This window comes from Zootoca vivipara, chromosome 4 (genome assembly GCF_963506605.1).
Source record: "Zootoca vivipara chromosome 4, rZooViv1.1, whole genome shotgun sequence".
Taxonomy (NCBI): Eukaryota; Metazoa; Chordata; class Lepidosauria; order Squamata; family Lacertidae; genus Zootoca; species Zootoca vivipara.
Window position 1 is genome coordinate 34,071,529 of NC_083279.1, and position 19,840 is coordinate 34,091,368.

Genomic DNA, 19,840 nt, shown 5'->3' on the forward strand with positions numbered 1-19,840 from the left:
AAACACAGAACCAGTACTGAGGCTATAAACATGCCTTGCTCTGGGACTAATTAGAACACTGCACATGGTGAGCCAAGTGAAAGATATACACAAAACTGATTTTTTTTCCCAGAGATTTTGAGGGTATATGTAAGATGGGCAGTGTATAAAATCCGAATAATAGAGCCAAATAACCCCTTGCAAAGTTCTTTGGCCTTTTAATATGTTGCCTCAAAGAAAGATTACCAGACCAAGGGCTACAGATAGCTCCATAGAGAACCTCAACAATCAAAAGCATGCTTCCTCTCCAAGACAGAATATTAACATTATGGTTTCTAGGCATAGTTGACTTTGTAGGTAGATCAAAATCCAAACTTAAAACACTTAATGAGAAACTGTTTAACAGAAGACTTACAACCACGACGGACTCCTGTGTTGCCACCAAGATAGCTCAGAGTTCTTGTTCATTACTTATTGCTATTCTGAAGGAATAGGGAATAGACAGTAGAAGTGTTAAGCAGAATAGAAAGGCACCTCTGCCTTTACAATGGTGACTTGGACAACCTAAAGGAGGGAGGGTTAATTCATGTCAAGGGCATTCTACAAGGTGAGTTTTGGAAACCCGACCCCAACATCCTTCCCAGGGCAGTACATATATCACTAATTTTTACTTGACACCTAAAAGCAAGCAAGAATGTAGCCAAACTTCCTTCCATCGGAATGCACTTCTATAACTGTGGTGATACTGTTGAGAAAGCCGTTGTATAGCCTGCAGAATAGGATAGAGATTGCTAGTGCTCATGGCAAGCTAGCTATAAACAGGGAACCAGAAAATCTACATCATCCAGGCCCTTTTCCTGTGGCTAGCATGCAATATGTGTCTATGTATGTGAGTGAGTGACCATGTCCTTATAGATAAGGAAACAAATCAAACCTTCTTTGGTGAAGAAGTGTAGATTTGTATCTTTGACTTCAAAAGGGTACAGGAATCCCCAAAGGGACTTCAGTTTGATCCTAAGAATGGCTGCAGAAGCAGATAAATGTCTAAGAAAGGGTGTTCCAACAGATGCACAGGAACTCACACAAAGCATAACACTATACCAGTGTTGCACGGTTATCATGTCAGTAGCCGAAAGATGTGCCAGCGCAATAATTTTGAATCAGAATGCTACCAGAGTTATTTCAACAAATGGCATTCCAGCAATAAGGCTTGCCCATGCATGCCCATGTTCCTTTAACTGCGATACTTAAGGACACCCAGAGGCTTGAACACAGCCAAGTTGGGTTTGAAAAGCTTTCCCCTGCTTTTAACAGCATCGCATCTCAGAAACTACCGTATATATTTTTCAAACTTCTTTTAGTTTCACCAGTGGCTCTGCTGGAAGGTGAAGTTCCAAAGCAGGTTCGTGTTGAAGTCAAATCAAATCTTTATTGTTATGGTCTTTTGTTAGGTGGACCAATGCTGTGTATGTATGGGGTGGAAATTGCATTGGGCAGCAGCAGCTTAGTGAAGGGGGAGATGTTGTGAGGAGCCTGTGGGAAGGATTGGCCCAAGCTTGGCTAGAATCCTCACCCTGGTTGCCTAGTGAGACCTTGCCAGATTGGCTTGCACCACAACAGGGTGCAACACTAGGATACTCCCATCGAATGGGTTTGGCACAATCCAACCCCAGTGGATCCCATTCCACCAGCAAGGGGTGAGTAGAATGATGAACTGCTCCTAGCCCTACTGCCATGCCAAGCCTTACCCTGCCTGCTGCAGTCAATAAAGATTTGTCCTGATTTCTTTCCAACACCTGGGTTAAAAATGCACCTCCCAGATCAAATGCAAATCTGGACCCACACTCGCAGAATGAAAGGTTATGATCAGCACAGCACAATGGCTTATTGGTGAATGACCACATTCCACTGGTAAGTATCTTTATAGGTGATCCAGAAGATCCCACAAAACAAGAACCGTTAAGTGCTTCTCACTCTTGTTTTAATGTTTTGAGGCAAAATGGTGGTGTCCAAAGCAAAACTAGCCAGTAGCTACTCCAGGAAATGCGTTGATTCTTGTGTGTTTAGGTCGCCTCCCCTCCTACCACCAGAAGAATATTTCCTGCAATCTACAAATAAATCTCACCTGAATAATCTTGAGACTGATAGTGGGTCCAATTGTCAAGAGGTTGGTTTCTCTATGTGGGAGAGAGGAAAGTGAGGGGCAGGTGGGGCTCATCAAACTGGGAATGTAGTCCATATAGGAGAAGGAAAACGCTGATCCGAAATGTCCACTGCCTTGCAGGATATCTTTGGAAGAACCCTACACAAATCTGGAGTGGAGTCCCTAAGGCGGTTGGATGGTGCCTTGTACGCCTCCTTCTGAAAACTCCTGCAGCCAAGCTGGTGCCAGATGTATTGTAATGTTTTTCTTTGGACCATATCGGTGAGGCTAAGAGGGGAGTCTGGTCGTCTGGGCAACCCAGGACCTCCACACACACTGCCTAGGCTTGTGCTGCAAGGAGGTCACTTGTGTGCTGCTAACAGCTGTTTAACTTAACCCCCGGAGGCGCACTCCATTGTCTCTTGAGACAGACAAATGTCAGCAACAGCAAAATAAAAATTATAGTGACTATTTAACACCAGCTTTGAACTGAGAATACCACTGCTTGTTATTTCAATGTGAGAAATTATAATTGATATTTAGTAGGGTTTTTTGTAGAATATGTGTGACTCTTTGTCCATTTCTATCCTAAGAATTACACTAGAATATTAGAAAAGTGGTGTCTAAAGATCAATATAGGCAAGATGAATTGCAGAATATCTGCACACACTAATATAGTTTAAATAAAAATAAAAAAGTTATGAATCTTCATTGCATAGATCCTCTAATCACTATAAAATGAATACAGCACTTGAGATTTTATAAATATGTATTCCATGATTAGAAAACCCTACTCCCATCTCATCAGTCCATTGTTCAGTTTTGCAACCCATTATTAAAAATGTAGCATTGACACACTTTTAATTAAAATGAAAAAATGGAAGCAGCACAGAATTCCTATGATTCATATAAAAAGTAAAAACGGGTGCTTGAGCCTTAAAGAATGTAATTCATTCTGTTCTCATAAAATATGTAAGTGCATATTTGTCTCAGGTAAATGCATCCACCACCCCATCCATTCAGCGGGGAAAGGGCAGTTCTGAGCTGTACTCTGTGTATTTGAGCCTTGTATCTCCCTGGCCACCCCTGAATAGCCTGGTTCACAGGTTACTTTCTCATACCATCATGGTGCCAGGTGTATATCAGCCCAAGATGGCTATGAGCATCTGGAACAAAACCTGGCAGCAGGAAAATGTTTCTGAAAAGCTGTGGACACACAGGCAGCTAATATTGGTTTGCTGCTGTGACAAAATGGTTCATCATACATTTAAATCATCACGACGATGGCAATGACAATAAAGAGTATGACAAATTGTCACAAAAGTCAAACCTTCAGAAGATGGAGTCATTGTGGGATGGTGGTTCCTGTGTCAGGAAAACTGGCCAACTGCTTGTTCTGAATGGTGTCACACTCTATCTGAATGAACAGGTTTAGGGTATGGGAGGTGCTTGTTCCCAGAGGAACAATCAAGATGGTTTTAAAAGTGGTTTAGACATATTCATGCAGGAGAGGACTACTTATGGCTATGGTCTTCTTCCAAAACTAGAGGCAATAATGCCACTGAATACCACTTGGTATAAATCACAGAAGGGGATGGTGATCTTGTGCTGGAAACCTGCTTCCGGGTTTCCCATGGGAATCTGGTTGGCCAGTGTGAGAACAGGAGGCTGGACTAGATGACCTCTTCTTATATTGAACTTCCAGCACTTACTGAATACTTTTTTCCAGTAGAATTTTTAAATGAATTCTGATATTAACTTATTTTTTAGTCTTAGTGTATTGGGTCTCCTGTACAATACTTAGAGATGACTGTGATTAAGCGATGTGCAGATTGTTGAAATAAATAAAAATAATGTTTCAATGCTGAAAGAAGATGCATTAAAAAGGATATATGAATACATTCAGTGAAATCCTTTGTTTGAATGGGAATGTTTTCATAATATTATCAGGGAGGTGTCTATATTTGAAAATAAAGGTTCGACAGACTTGCTCAGGCAAAATTGAGATATCTCAGGACGCATATTAAGTATTGAATCATAAGTGCCGAAATGGTTGCATCAGTCTGTTTGCTTCTGGATGTCATGCAGCTCCAGCCCAGACAGCAGAATCCATTAGACATTTAAATCTAATCAAGTGTTTGCCTACTATTTGGCATACAAAATATATCGTTAACAGATGGAGAAATTTGATCTCTCAACCCTCAGGCACTCCTGTCAACGTCGTAGCAGAACATATACATTATGGCAATTTCTAATAGACCCCATCCTGACTCTACCAAAGCATTTCCCAACCATTTCACATTAGGCATAACATTTAAACACAGCAAGCTCAGAACAACTGTTTGCAACACACTGCTGTGGCTCAGCCACTTCTGGGTAATCATGAATGTTTATACTTGTCCACATATAGCTGTTTCTGATAAGAAGCACACATGCAGAACTTTGAACTGAACCGAGTAACCATGACTTTGGCTGTGAAATTATTTATTCAGATGCCTCCATAACGCCTTTCACTAAAAATGCTCAACAGAGTGGCTTTTATCAGAATAAGTCAATACAAAACATAATAAACAATGGATAATTCTAATAAAGAGTACAAATACAGCAGGGTCAAATGCAAAGATGCCTTACTGAAAGCCTGACAAAAATGAGGTTTTTAACCTAGTGTCTAAATGAATATGAAGTGGGGGAAAGAATCATCTCAGTGATGTGATGGAGCCACCACTGGAAAAGCTACAGTACACACCTCATTTAATGTAAGGACCAACATGAGAGGCTCATCTGTTGACCTTAATGAGAAGCAAGTTGATATGAGAGAAGGCATCCGCTCATATATGTGGACCCCAGGTCTTCTGGGATTTTGAATGTCAACATTAGCGCCTTGAATTGAACCTGGAAGGTAAGTGGCAACCAATGTAACAGAGAGCAGGAATTATAGGCAACAAGCTCATTGCTCCCATCAACACCCTGGTCACTGCATTTTCCACTAGTTGCAGCCTTAGGAGCATCTTCAAGAGCATAGAGGCTTTTAAAGTAGTCCATCCAGAAAGTTACCAGAACATAAGTAACTGCAGACAGACTATTCCTGCTCAGAAAAGGACATAGATGATGAACCAACCTGAAGTTCAGTGATAGGCACTTCTAGTTGCTGGAGTCACTTGGGCCTCAAGTGGCTGCAATGGTTCTAGGAGCACTATTAAAATATCTTTGCTATTTGGTTTCTTTCTTACAGGCACACACCAAGAGCCAGAATAACATCAGAAATAAATAAATAAATAATAATAATAATAATAATAATAATAATGGAAGAAAGGTGATGTACAAATGTAAAAATTAGGTATTGAGAAACAGCCTTGACAACTTCCTTTCTGATAATCCTGCCAGTGCTTTTGCACCATGCTGACCTACCCATCACCAGGTCCCTTCCTGTGAGGTGCAGTGACACCAGTTATAAGAGGTCATTTAAGCATCAAGGCCTCACCACACCAACCACTACTGCTTCAAAGTCAGACTAAAATAAACCATGCACAAGCATATTTGGATCTCAGTGGGGCTTATTTCTCAGGAAACACTCTTTGGGTTGCACTAGAAGGGTGCTTTCAAATGCAATCTCAGTCATTCCGTGTGTCCGTATTACATTGCAGTGGTAGAGAAATTCCTATTCCAGTCTGTTTCTTGGCTATCTCCTTTCTAAACAAGAAGCAGAGTTCAGTGCAAAATGCTGCGCTGCATCAGGAGGAAAGGATATTAAAATAATGACAGCCAGTAATAGCTGACTGATACTTTTATGACAGGGGAGATGAGATCTGTATCATCCCCAGAAATGGAATATTAAAAATTCCTAAGCATCTCCCTCCCCCATTGCACTGCTGAGAACAAGAATATAGTAGTCCTGGGAGAAACGAACAATAACGCTAGACATATTCCCGAAAATCTATCAAATGAAACCCTACCAGTTCAGGTGAATATTACATACTCAGCAATCATTCTATATGAAACTTTCTAGAGTGCATAATACATTGTATATGATCATTTGTTTCCCTTGAGTATGCAATAAGATTACATGGAACACTGGTTAGGAAAGCCACAATGAATCATCAACTTTTAAATTTATCTCTTTCAGTAATGGGTCCGATTACAGATATAATTATTTACACAGTAGGTGTTAATTTTATCTCCTGGTTCTTTGGCCCAAGAGCAAGAAAATGATAACTGATACATTTCTGTAGCAAGCAGAAGTAGGAATCTGGAGTAAGAGATAATAGCTTGAATCCCTAGTTTTTGGGAGCCTCTATTCATGAAAGCAGTGTTTTCCATATAGAAGGGGAACCCTAATCCAACCCTCAAAGGCTCCACTCTGATAATCATAGATTCAGTAGGAAGCTTTGAAGTAGGAATTTTCAGAATACTGTAAGTGTAGAACGCTTCCAAAAGACTGGTGTTCTAACTGTGTTCAGCTCATAGCCAGTATTTTTCTTTTGCAGGAAGCCATTTTGACTAATAAGATTTCCTTCCTATGTTTGTTTAAAAACCTTCCAAAAAGAGAAGGCTCAAAATTGGACAACAAAAAGTGATACAGATGAGGTTTCATGCTCAAGACTCAACATTCTGTCTATTGTATAATATTTACTTGTGATACCAGTGGGGTAGGAGAAAGAAAGTGATCAAGCCTGATATACATTTTAAAAGAAATAACAGAGCCCACTGTCTGGTCACCAAATGGCTTTATGTGTAACATCTTTAAAAACACTTCATGGGAGGTGAGCAAGATGCCACCAGAAAACCAGGGCTGCTTACCAACCACAATTTACGATTGGGTTCCAATGACTGCTGATATTGCTAATAAGAAACCCAATGGTGTGGAATCGGTTTGGTGTTACCAGAATACCAACAGTTTTCCACATAAGGAAGAAAGATGGACTGATTCCAAAACTGGTATGATACAGACTGGTTAATACCATACAAGCAACAATGCAAGGATAGAATAAGTGCCAGTTTATTCAGAGATTACTGAACTTCAGAACTGCATAATACCTTCCAATTCCATGCATGCCCTATGAATGTCTACACACACAACACACACAAATTTGGGCTACATACCTACTGCAGAGAGCTTGCACTATCTAATTTACAGTCTCCAGTGCTGCAGCTTGTCTCTCCAGCTGTGCATAATTTACACCATGTTCTACTGATTCAGCACTCCAAAGGATAGTACAAGCTACTTATTTTCCTTTCATCTAAAGGAGACCAGCAGCAAATATTATACCCAAAACCTCATTAGCTGTACAATGTCTACTGAATTGTCCCAGCTATACATAGGTGCACTCCTCGTTCAAAAGCAGTCCGTCACCAAGGAAGCATGTGAGGCCCTGCAGATACAATGTCAGGCAAGCATTGCGAGGCTTCATTTGTTAAATCCCCACTCAGGCCTTGAAGCTCACTGGTTTGCCTTGGGCCAGTCACTGTCTTTCAATGTAACCTACATCACAAGGTTCTTTTGGAGAGTAAATGAGGAAGGGGAGAACCATGTACACCATCCTGAGGTCCTTGGAGGAAAATGTGGGATATAAATACAATAAATTAATAATAATAAATAAATAAATTTTGCAAAATGCCCATGAAAGTTTGGATCACATTAAAAGGTACAGTGGTACCTTGGTAATCAAACGGCTTAGTTCAGGCATCCCTTGGATGTTTTGGAACTACAATTCCCATCATCCCTGACCACTGGTCCTCTTAGCTAGGGATGATGAGAGCTGTAGTCCCAAAACATCTGGAGGGCCGAGTATGGGGATGCCTGGCTTAGTTGACGAACAAATCGGCTCCCGAACGCCACAAACCTTGAAGCAAGTGTTCCAGTTTGCGAAGGTTTTTCGGAAGCCGAATGTCCAACACGGCTTCCGCTTGAGTGCAGGAAGCTCCTGCAACCAATCGGAAGCCACACCTTGGTTTTTGAAGGGTTTCAGGAGTTGAATGGACTCCTAGAATGGATTAAGTTTGAGAACCAAGGTACCACTGTATTGTCTTGAAGATACCATAAAACATGGGACAATAGACAGAGGGTAGAACTCAACTGGTTCCTTGCACTCACAGCAGGGTTTTTGATCCAAAAGATACAAATGCTCACAGAAGAGATGGGGAGGGTGGTTTGGGCAGGTTCCTGCTGTAGCCCCTTAACACCATTTCCCAGGGGGCTCTGGGAATCCATGAGCACAAGGGCACCAATGGGAATCCAATAATGCTACTCTTCTGGAATGGATTTAGTCACCTAAATAAACTGAACCAAAACCATCCCATCACAATGGGTTTCACTTTCATCTGCCTCATCTCAAGGAGTGCATAGCATACTGAAAAGTTAACAACAACAAAATAATTTCTGAATGGCGGAACAAATAAAAGGCAGTGAAAAATCTTTGGAAAAGCAGATATTAGGTCTAATTGTTACATGTAATTCAACACTAATGCAGTACAAGAAAACTTAACTACTGTAGTTAGCTGCATAGCCTGTTATCAAAATCTGACAGAACGTGACATATGAATCTACCTTGAGTCAAGCATTTGGGCCACCCATGTCCAGCTCAATGCTGTTTTGGGGAGAGAGACCTGCAATCTGGGGTCTCAAAATGGGGATATTTTATAGCCCTGCTATACTTAATCCTGTTAACCAGAGATAGCAGGGATGGAACCTTCTTAATGCAATGATCTATGGCTCCTTCCTGAGCATATGTGGAAGTTTTATCCAGGGGCAAACACACTGCTGTTAGTGTGTAGCCCACACTGGATAAGTTATAACAGAATCTGTAATGAACAATTATAAATTTATACTTCACTCAGGCTTTTAATTTAAATAATATATAGATTTATACTTTTCAGGACTTCAATAGTGTCATCACAAATTTCCAATTTTTCCATTTGCTCTGTCAGTCACTCTCAAATATGGTCTTCTAACTCTATTGCATGAATCCAACAAAATAGTCCCATTCTGCCCATGAATAAATTGGTGCCTTAAAAAAAACTTATTTTAATAATGAGTGATAGTGCATTTTTCTCTTCCCTGGGCCGAGTCTTTTAACCAGCTCATTGTGATATTTTCTATCATGTGCTTCTAATAAGAGTTACATTAATTTTCAAAGCCTGGCTCTCTTAAAAGTTTTAACATCTCCATCAAAAAGAAGAAGAGCATTCACAAAGTACTGTGGGAGAGAGGAACCTTGGAAATCTTACCACATTACTCAATGAATCTCACTCCAAGTACATTACAGACAGGGTTGGAATGTGAGCACATTACAGTGAAAGTGCACAGATGTGCTCAGTGTGATGAAGCCATCCTTTACAGATAGTGCAAATATCTGATTCTGTCAGCGCTGTCATGGCCTACAATTATAGGAATAAATGAAAAGAATTTGGAGGTGTCTTTCAGCTCAGTTTAGTCTTTGATGCACATCCTGAATCTGTAAACAAATCAAGAGGTTGAAATGACTTCAGAGGCTGTTATCTTAACAATGAACAGTTAAGGGGAGAACAAAGCATTTAAAAATGAGTTCAATATTATTCAAAGAGGTATCAGGAAGGAAAATGATATAGTTCTGCTTCACTCAGACATCAAGGTCTAACCCAATTCTACTTTTGAGGATGCAATTTGCCAGGATATAAATATTTCTAGGGCAGCATACAGCCATTTGGCTGGCCAATAAGGAATTAGAACTTCCACACCTGCCTACAGCACCCTTGGTCCATCTACTGCCGATGCTGGCATTCTGCTCCTCCTTCCTACCCACCTCTTTTCAGTAGATCATTTGGTTACAAATCTTGGCCTGTCCTACCTATACTTTTCTTCCATTATCAGTGATACAAACCCAGCATTCCAAATGCGGCTGAACCATCAATTTACATAAAGGCATTATACCAGCTGCTTTATTTTCAGGCCATTTCCTAATAATTCAAAACACTTGAGGCATACCAAGCTGACATTTGCAGTGAACAGTCCACCATATCCCATGATCTTTTTAGTCCTGGGTAATCACAGCCAATTCAAATTTCATCAGCAAGTGCATTAACTTAGAATACTTTGCTGCAAGAGCAATGATATCACCTGCTCTTATTTGCAATGAATATCAATTGCCATTTTGTTGCCCTTTCAGCGTTTTGAAGAAATGCTTCTGAAATTCTTCTGCCTGCTTTGGATTTCACCCTCCTGAATAAGTGGGTGGCATGCATAAACTTAATAACCTTATTATTCAGTCTTGACTCCAGATCATTGATTAGTAAGTTAAGCAGCATCAGTTCCTCCCAACAGAAATACTTGGGGAAGTCCATTGCTTATATCCTTCCATTTATTCTCGCCTTCCTGTTCTTTAATCATTTTCTGATCCATACAAAGACAAAGCCACATATCATGTGTATCCAAAGAGGACTTTATCAGAAGCTTTCTGGAGGCTCAAGTATTTACTAAATAGCCCCTATCTCCATATTCATTGACCATCTTGAATCGTTCTTAAAGACTGGTTATTATGCAGATGTTTCTAAGTGTGTGCAACCAAAACATAAGGTCCAAAAAGGACACTGGATAGCAGTCTTACATGTGCAGTCCTTCCATGTCTTCACTTTGAGCCCACATGGGTTCAGGACAATGTTTCAATGGGCTATGGTCTCTGGTCTCAATAAGTACATGTAGTAAAATGTTTCACAGGTTCTGTTTGTGCCAAGGATGAAGAACCTGTGCACCTCTACCACCACTGCCAATATTATTAGACTCCAGTTCCTAATAGTCACAGCGAGCAAGGCCAATGGGCAAGGATGATGGTAGGTGTAGAGCTTGGGGTGGTAGAGGTGACCTAAGGCACAGGAGGTGAATGCAATGCTTCAGGCTTCTCTCTCTCTCTCTCTCTCTCTCTCTCTCTCTCTCTCTCTCTCTCTCTCTCTCTCCATACAGCACACCTCCATGACCCTGCTCCATGACCTCAAGTGCTTTCGCTTGGCTGGAATGTGTCCATTAACAATGATAATGCCTCTTATTTTCCTGGAAAGAGTAATGTGTTTGTAGAAACCTCTGGCTTTTGCATGGCTGGAATGTGGTCTTCTCCACAAAGGTAAACGTCACACCTGTTAATCCATCCACTTCAGCGCTGCCCCACCCACCTGCAGCAGGTCACCCCCAAGGTTACTCATGTAGCAGTGCAGCCCTCAAGCTAAAAAGTTTCTTACCACTATTGTAGTGCAACATTAACCGAGGACCACAGGTCTGCCACCCCCCAGTATATGCTTTTTGTTATGGAACAGGTAGATAAGATAATGTGAAACAGAGCTAATTATCAAGGGCCATAGCCCACACCTCCAAACATTTTGTTTTCCAAATTTGGCCTTTTGGCAAATCTTTCATTCTGAAGATAGCTCTTTTCTTTGTGCTGCCCTGCTGTTCTTTCACTCATCCTCCCCAGAGTCTTGGAATCATAAATTAAATTACTTTTTTAATTTATGTAAATGTGAATTAGGAACAAGAAACTGTCAAACCTGGTTGCAGAGGGGGGAATTTGCATCCCATTCTTACTTTTGAATATTTCTTTTTTTAAAAAAAAAAAGTACCAATTTTCTTTTAGGAAAATTCTCAACTATTTCCCTCACAAATTCACGTGGTCCCCTGAACAAAACATTGAGGTTGAAGGAGAGAGGTATAAGTCATAAAACTCACCATATGGCTTTGGGCAAGTCATGTATTTTAGCCTAAGCTGATGAGTTGTAAAAATAGGATGGAATAAGAACTGTAAAAAAAAAAGAACCACTTAAAAACTGTGAACGTCAAAGATTGTTGTTCCTAATATTCCTAAAGATAAATGGCAACTTGTTATATTTAAGAATTTTCCATTGTGCACACCACAAATTTCATTTTCCACCCCCCACCTTCTGTTTTCCTTCCTCACCTTCGGATCTACTGAGCGGGCTTTCACTACCTATTATTTCCAGGAATAGTGCCAACGAAATCTCATTTCTATCGGACAACAAGCATTTCCCCCTCCCTTGGAATTCATATCAGGAGACTACTAAAGCAAACAGAACGGGGCCCATTAAAAGGTGAGAGAGCTGAATACATAACCCTGTCAGATGTGGGGATCAAAATGGCTCATAACGTAAATGCTTTACAAACATCGCTTCAGTACACCTGAGCTGCATGGTGACAAAGAACAGATGCAGGTTGGACCGAGAGCCCCACGGTGGCTCTGAATGGCTTAGTGCTAGTTTTGTGCATTTGGCCTGGTTTTATAGCATTTCATTTTTCTTTCTTCCTAGGTTTCCAGGTACTTAGGCATATGCATTCCTAATGAACCTTGGGCACACAAAAGCCTCCTGTCACTCTGTTGTTGTTGTTTTTCCCCCCTACACAGAAGGTCATAAAATGGCAGAATGACAGCACCTTCTATGAGGTTTAAACACAGCTGCTGTTCCACACAGTGGGTGATTTGGACTCCTCAGAGAACAGGCTTACCTTTAAAAGACAAGTAGCAGCTGTACTGAGGGCCCATCAAAAACAGCAGTGCACGCTTTCCTGCCTCCATGCAAGAAACGGTTTTTTAAAAAAGCCATTTCCATTTGGAGACGGCAAGCAAGTGCCTCCTCCTCCTTGTGATTCACAGCTTCGTCTCGCTGACTACTGATGAACTTCAGCTTGGCACCCTCGTATTAAGACAGCCATTTTTGACAAACCTTTTATCATTGTTCTTTTGGAGACAAACTGGCTGTTAAAGAACGTGAAGTTCAGTGAACAGATTCAAGAGAGCATTTGTGAAGTGAAGTGGGACACATGGAGTTGGTTTTTGTTTTGTTTTTTACTTCATGATACAGTCAAAATTCAATAATAATAGTTAATTCTGCGGAGATGGCAATAGATACAATGTACAAAAGGACTTTCATTTTGCCTATCATATAGGGCAGTCAGTTTTATTTGCACTAGTTTAATTATTATTCTTATTCGGCAACACATTTCCTATTCACTCTGGAAATGAAATATTCTGACACATGCACCACATAGATTTAAAGGTAACTGTATCTGTAGGGTAATAAACCAGCCATTTTCCTCACATGTCTAGACTATATTAGGGCCTGGAAGTATTACAGAATTAATGAGAAACTACTAGAAAGAAACAGCATGAGAGATCCAATGCAATTATGATCCAAGGAACAAATGAAATTACATTTGCATTTATTCCCCATAGTTATGAAGAAAGAAAAGGCAATTTTTTACTGAATCATTTCAGAATAAATTTTAACATTAAATAACTGCTTTGGTTATTAATTTCATTGGTATACCACCAAAATGCTTATGCTTGTGTAAATTATTGATAGTTAAATTATATACAGCACTTTTATATATGAGGAGTTTTGCATGATTAAAACCAGTAACATACACTCCTATACCAGATCAAGGGCCAGTCTGTCACTGGAAACAATCATCTATAAACCAATAAATTCAAATAGGAAGGAAAGATTTCCATCCAGTGAATAAAACAGAATGATACCATCAACCACATCCTGTTCCCAAAATAGCAAGAAAACCATTTATGTCTCAATATCTCTCTGTATTACGTAAGAAAAATACTTCTGGCCTTCCATAAATCTGAGTTTCAAATTTGCACTAAGCTCCATATTGCAGAGATCCCTAAAAACGATAAGAAAGTAGCAATCCAAGTTATGCCCACATGAAAATGCTGCCAAATTGCTATGCCCTTTTGCCCTTTCCTTTCAAGCCACACTATCTCTATATTGTCCTTTATGCCCCACCTTAAACATACAGATTAAAAAAAAAATTCTCAGCTTAGAGGAAGACCTTTCCCCTCTTCCCTCAGTGGAAGTTACAGCAAGGGTATATACTCTCTCCTTACTACTTTTTCTCCATTAAAAATAAAATAAAATACAATAATGTATCTCAAGAAGAGAAATTGTTTACATCTCAGGGACTGGAATGCTCTTCACAACACACACAAACCAAAGCAAGAACTTGGCAGCAAAATCAAAGACAGCTAGTGTAATGGATTCAATAGTCACATCAAGTCTTTGCCTCTGGTTACTAAATCACCAGACCTGTTACAGTTTAATCCAGAACACTTGATTTATTGAACATAACCAAGAATTGAAGAGAGTTTATTCTATTACATATCTTTTAATACCACTGCTACATCTCATCGCAAACGCAACCAGTTCCTGCCCTTGTTGAAATTCTCATATATATAGATATAACTTTGAGATCTCATTAAACCCTTCTCTTTCCCAAGAAGACACTGTCAACGGAAAGGAGAGTAGGCCCGGCTGAATATATCCCATGATTTGTACAACAATCCTGCTTTTGTCATTTGCAAAACAGACACACAATGAGTCTTTTTAAGATACGGAGAGAAGTGCATGGAAGCAAAGCCATTCAAGCAATTGACCAAACCTCCTTCAAAAAATAAATAAAATACACATCATTAAGAAGTGTCCACACCACCACCTTGTGGAATCTTCTCGCAAGAGCAACACCTGCTTCTTTCTACCAAAAAGAAAGAAAGGCGCAAGAAGAAAAGAAATAAAGTTATATTCTTCTTCTTCTCTTTATCCAGTATGGATAGCAAAAGGACTGATGGAGATGGTTGTCTTGCTGGTTTTCAGAATGGAAACGTTCTACTGAGACAATTAGCTTTGCTTTATTTCTACCACCACCATCTCCTTCCCTTGAAATAACTCACTGTCATTGCTTTGAACTGTAAGGATCATAATTAACCAGTTGCTGAACGCAGCCACTTTCCAATGCATCCCTCTCTGCACTCAAAATGGAAACCAGGAAACCACAACCTGTAAATCTCCACTAACCGGAAAGCTAGCTAGGGTGCATGATGGCCAGACTAGGAAATCCACTTCCCTCCATCCATCTCTTACTGTAGCTACTTACAGGATACTCAAAGCAGAGAATATCCCCCCCCCAGGTGGGTATTCTTGACCTCTAGGATTTCCTTTCTTGTACCTGGTTCTTGTCAACCCTGAGGCACAGATCCTATCAAACAGGATCACTAACTGTTGCTGCAAGATGGTGGGGGGTTGCCTGCGTGGTTGGTGACTTCACTTTACCCTTGGGGGCTGGCTGCAGCAGTGGCAGCCATGATCACCTGGCAAATGGCTGGAAAACTTGCGGAAGCAACGGGATAGGCAACTTAACCTGAAAAATAAACCCCACAGAATGGGTCTGGCAAATCAGGAGGTGGCAAAGTTGGTCACTGAGAGGATAGCAAGAGGATATCCAAAACTAGCCTGGCATCCCTCATGGTTAGAGAAAATGGATGGGTTAGCCTGACAGGCTGAAAGTGGATGTGTGTGTGTAGCTGAACCCTTTTGGTGCCAAAGAGGGACAGCAGATGGAGGAGACCTGTCTGCATCAGGGACTTGGACGCGTCTGCAGTGGTTTGACAGGGGGTGGGTGGGTGCGGGGAAAGCTCTGCTCCTCTCCCCCTCCCGTCCCCACAACTAGGGTCTTCCTTGCTTGCAATCTTAAACAGGACACAGAGGTCCCACCACGCAGGCTGGGAAAGTGGGGTTGTAGGGTGAGGATAAGGAAACCGCTTTAGCAAGAGGTGGTGGGGGGGGGAGAGGAGAGGGTAACAAGTTAGGCGGCCGCTCTTCTGACCCCCTTCATGGGTGGCTGCAGAAGGGACAGAGCATCATTCACAGCGCCCTGCAGAGTGAAAAGCACGCGCGGGGAGGGGGGGATCGGAAAAATGAAAGCAGCTGCAGTGCAGAGAAGGAGGGGGAGGTAGCAATGAGCACAGGCAGCCCCTGGATTCTGGGCATTTAGGCAGAAGTGGGTGGGGGGGGGAGAGGATCAGTCCTAGGCTTCTTAACTTTCCACTAGAAAGTCAAGAGTTGGCAGCTTTGATAAACCATTCAAGGCAGGAGAGGAGGCAGCGTCCGCTTCTCTCCCCCCTCCCCCCGCCAAGCCAGTTTCCAGGAAGGTGCAGAGATCTCTGGACAGACAAATCCCCTCCCGTCCCTGCAATCCTGCTCTCTTCATTCCCACCCCCCCCACCCCTCCCCGGGAGTCCTGCCCCGCTGCTTTGTAGAATAAGCGATTTATTTTACCCTCCTTATCCCCCCCTCCACCATACAAACAAATAACAAGGAGGGCCGATAGAGTCGGGGGGGGGGAGAGAGAAGAACCCACCCAAATGCCACCCTGGAAATCAATCACGTGGGTTTAAAAAACAACAGGCAGCCTCCGGCAGATGAAGAAAAAGAAAAGGACTTGCCTAATGCCTCCAGAGAGCCTCCAAAATCGTTCCTTCTTAGGAAAAGAGATGGAGGGGGGAGTTTAAATCAAAGCTTAGCGTGCCTCTTTTGCAATTCTCTCAACACCCCCACCCCCGTTGCAAAGAGCAGGGCACCAGGGTGCTGTTTCCTTTCCCAATCTCTGCCTTCCCCCGTTTGCTGAAACTGTAGCAATGCTCTCTCTATCTCTCTCTGTGTACTGCAGATAAGAGCCCCCCCCCGCCTCCCCGTTCCCTCTCCGCCACACTCTTCTGTTTATTTGCCTGTAAAGGCAGAGCTACTTTGTAAACATCTCACACAGAGCCCCGGATCCTTCCTAAAGAGCTGACTGCAGCAAAGTGCCCCCCATCACTTAAGAGCGGTGGTCCAGGGACATAGGAGGGTGCCTGTGCAAAGAGATATAGAGAATCATTACATACATGAGGCATGGAAATCATCTCCAGTGCTGAGAGATGGGAAGTACCCTCTTTTTCCCAATAAGAGGGTGGCAATGCTTCCCCCCCCCAACCCGGAAAACAGTGCAGAGACGACTGCAGCAAACCAGTCCCCCCCCCCTCTGGAGTACCAGCTGCAAACGAAGAGGGGGGGGGAGTTTGGGAAGGAAAAGGCAAAAAGGACAGAGCTCTGGCTTGTACCTACCTCGGTGGAGGAAGCTGCCTCTGTGTTGTAGGGGTCCTTGGCAGCCTCTGCCTTCCCAGGCGACTTCCAGCAGAATCGCAGCACACAGCAGGCTTCGCCGGGGTCCAGCTTCTTTTCCTCCCCCCACCTCCTAGCTCGCGTGGTGTGCGTGTGAAATCCAACACGGTTTTGTTTTGAGTTGTTTTTCCCCCCTTAGTCCAGAGGAATGCAACAGCCCCTCGCAAAAAAAGAAGAAGCAGAAAATCTTGGTGGTGGAGAGCGACCAAACCAACCAACCAACCAACAACCCAAAACCGGCAGCAACACAACAGCACTAGGTTTGAAAGAACCCGGCGCTTTCTGTTGTAAATGACCTACATTCAAGCGGCAAATGCATTGCAATCGGCGGCGGCGGCGGCGGCGGCAGCAGCGGAAGAAGAAGAAGAAGAAGGCGCGTTGGGTCTGGGAGTGGGAGCTCCGCTTGCCTATTGCAGGGAGACAAGCGACAGCGAGAGGGAGAGCGAGACTGATCGGCAAGGCAGAGCGAGATTGAAGAGCGAGCGAGCGGTCCAGGCTGTGCCAGGCCGTCTCCTCCCGCGATTGGACCAAACTGAATGGAATTTACAAAGCCGGCAGCCAATAGATCTCCGCAGCCGGCCCCATCGCTACAGGAAGCATCCCTACATCTACAACCGCATGCAAAGAGCATCGAAGCCTAGTGCAAACCAGCTGGAACAGAAGGATCAAGGGTGGCTGTAGTGGTTGAACAGGTGGGCATTTTACACATGTAGGAATAAAAAAGAAAAGGAAAAAGCAGGGTATCTAGAAGGAAAGACTCCTCCTCCTCCTCCTCCTCCTCCTCCTCCTCCTCCTCCTCCTCCTCCTCCTCCTCCTCCTCCTCCTCCTCCTCCTCCTCTCTTGAGTCCCTGCCTTCTTTTTGGTCCAGCTTCTCTTTTACTCAGTGCACGCTCTTAACCCTTTCGTGCCACCATGTCTGCTGAAATAGTGTTTTCACTACCAGCAGTGAACGCCTGCAAACTTGTTCCAATAGTAACAAATAATAGGAAATTGTTGCACCTGATAGGATGATTGAGAAATGCTGTGATGGACACGTGAGTATCACACACACACACACACACACACTTCTCATACAAGTTGCAGGTCCCTTTTCTAGTACAATATAATGGCTCCACGTTTGGTTTGAATTTAAATATCAAACCTACCTATCTCACAGGGTTGTTGTGGAGATTAAAGGGGGCGGGAGAACCATGTGTGCCACCTTGAGTTCTTCAGGTAAAAGGTGGGATATAAATGCTAATACTAATAATGTATCAAAACTAAGACTCGGGTTGTGATAGGACACAATAAGGACTGGGATCAGGATTATTTGAACCCATTTTACTTCAATAGACCATCAAACCACAGATGGGAGGGTTATTCTGAGTAGATGGATTTAAGTCCATTCATTTGTGCCAAATCCTGATATGTCTACTCATCATGACAGCCATCTAGCTCCAACCCAAAGGAGAATCCAAAGGTTCAGGGTGCTATATGTACATACACATACTAAGGGAGCTCTGCCACCTTCTTGCTACACATAGCATTCCCCTCCCCCATTGACTTTCTCAAATTTACCCTTTCCCACTCCATGCAATGACTAAACCCCCTTTTCATCTTCCCAACCCTATTTCTGAAGCCACTTTTCTCTTCTGTTTTGCAACCCCAATTTTCACCTTCACCCTATATCTCCCCTTTCTTTTCTGAAACCCTCTCATGCTCATACAACACCCCCATGATAACATCCCCTTTGTCCTGTCACATATTGCAACTTCTAAACAACACTTTCACCTTCTGCCCAATTATGAAGCCACCACCCCCTCATGTTTTGCAGCCCATTTTGTACCCCCACTTTTATCTTCACCCCATTTCCATGGCTCCCTCTTTTGCAGCCCCCTTTGCATGTACGCACCATGATGACATATGTGCAAGAGCAAGTTCAGTTACTGAATGTTGCTCATCAACAGGGCCGTCTCGAGCAGGTTGGGCGCCCTGGCGCTGAGGTGCAGAGATCGCTCCGGCGCCCCCGCCCTCGAAGCACGCAGCACGGCTTCGCCGCGCAGCGCCTCCCCCCTGCCGGCTCGGTGCCCCGCGCCACCAGGAGTGCACCTAGAGCCGGGCCTGCTCATCAATGAGATAGCTGCTCTAAATAATTACACTGAATCTGGAACTTCATGTTGAAGACCACATATGGTACCAGGAATGAAAGACATTGTGTGAAACTATTTTGGAATATTTTATGCTTCCACATTCTATATGTCTCTCATGTGAGGCAGCAGAAGAATGAAATATCAAGAAGTTTGAGTACAGCAAGAAGGGAAGGACCCTGGCATAACCCCTTTCTTTTTTTCCCAATGCCCCCTATTGCTCCTCCACAGCACTGCAAATGTCTCCTTGAAACCCATCCACTTCCACCTGTCCCTTCCATAATTTATCCTTTCTGTTCCACTTGTTATCAGAGGACTAAAACTGCCACACAGAGAAGGACCCTTCTTCCCTCCGCCAAGGCCTTCTCTTAAGAGTCATTTCCTTTTTCTTCCTGCACCATCCTTCCACATTGCCACCTTTACCTTTAAAAGCCAATGAAAATAGTGTGATGACAGACTCGTGCAAATATAGTATAAAGAGATACTTCCAAAGAACAGCAGCAATAGATGGTGTCAGCTGACAGGCATAGAATGGGGATCTGGCAAAGGAGGGTGCAGTGGTAACATATTAGAACTTGGCTGGGGAGACCTGGGTTCACATTGTTGATCAGCC

At 42.8% G+C, this 19,840-nt stretch overlaps 1 protein-coding gene across 1 annotated transcript in view; it reads right to left on the reverse strand.

The window, feature by feature from the left end:
- The window catches only part of NLGN4X (neuroligin 4 X-linked), a 160,827-nt gene extending 143,294 nt beyond the window's left edge, over positions 1–17,533 (reverse strand). The window contains exon 1 of the mRNA XM_060273479.1: positions 17,045–17,533. The gene's annotated coding sequence lies outside the window, so the exon portion shown is untranslated. The remainder of the gene's footprint in view (positions 1–17,044) is intronic.
- Between the last annotated feature and the right edge of the window lie 2,307 nt (positions 17,534–19,840).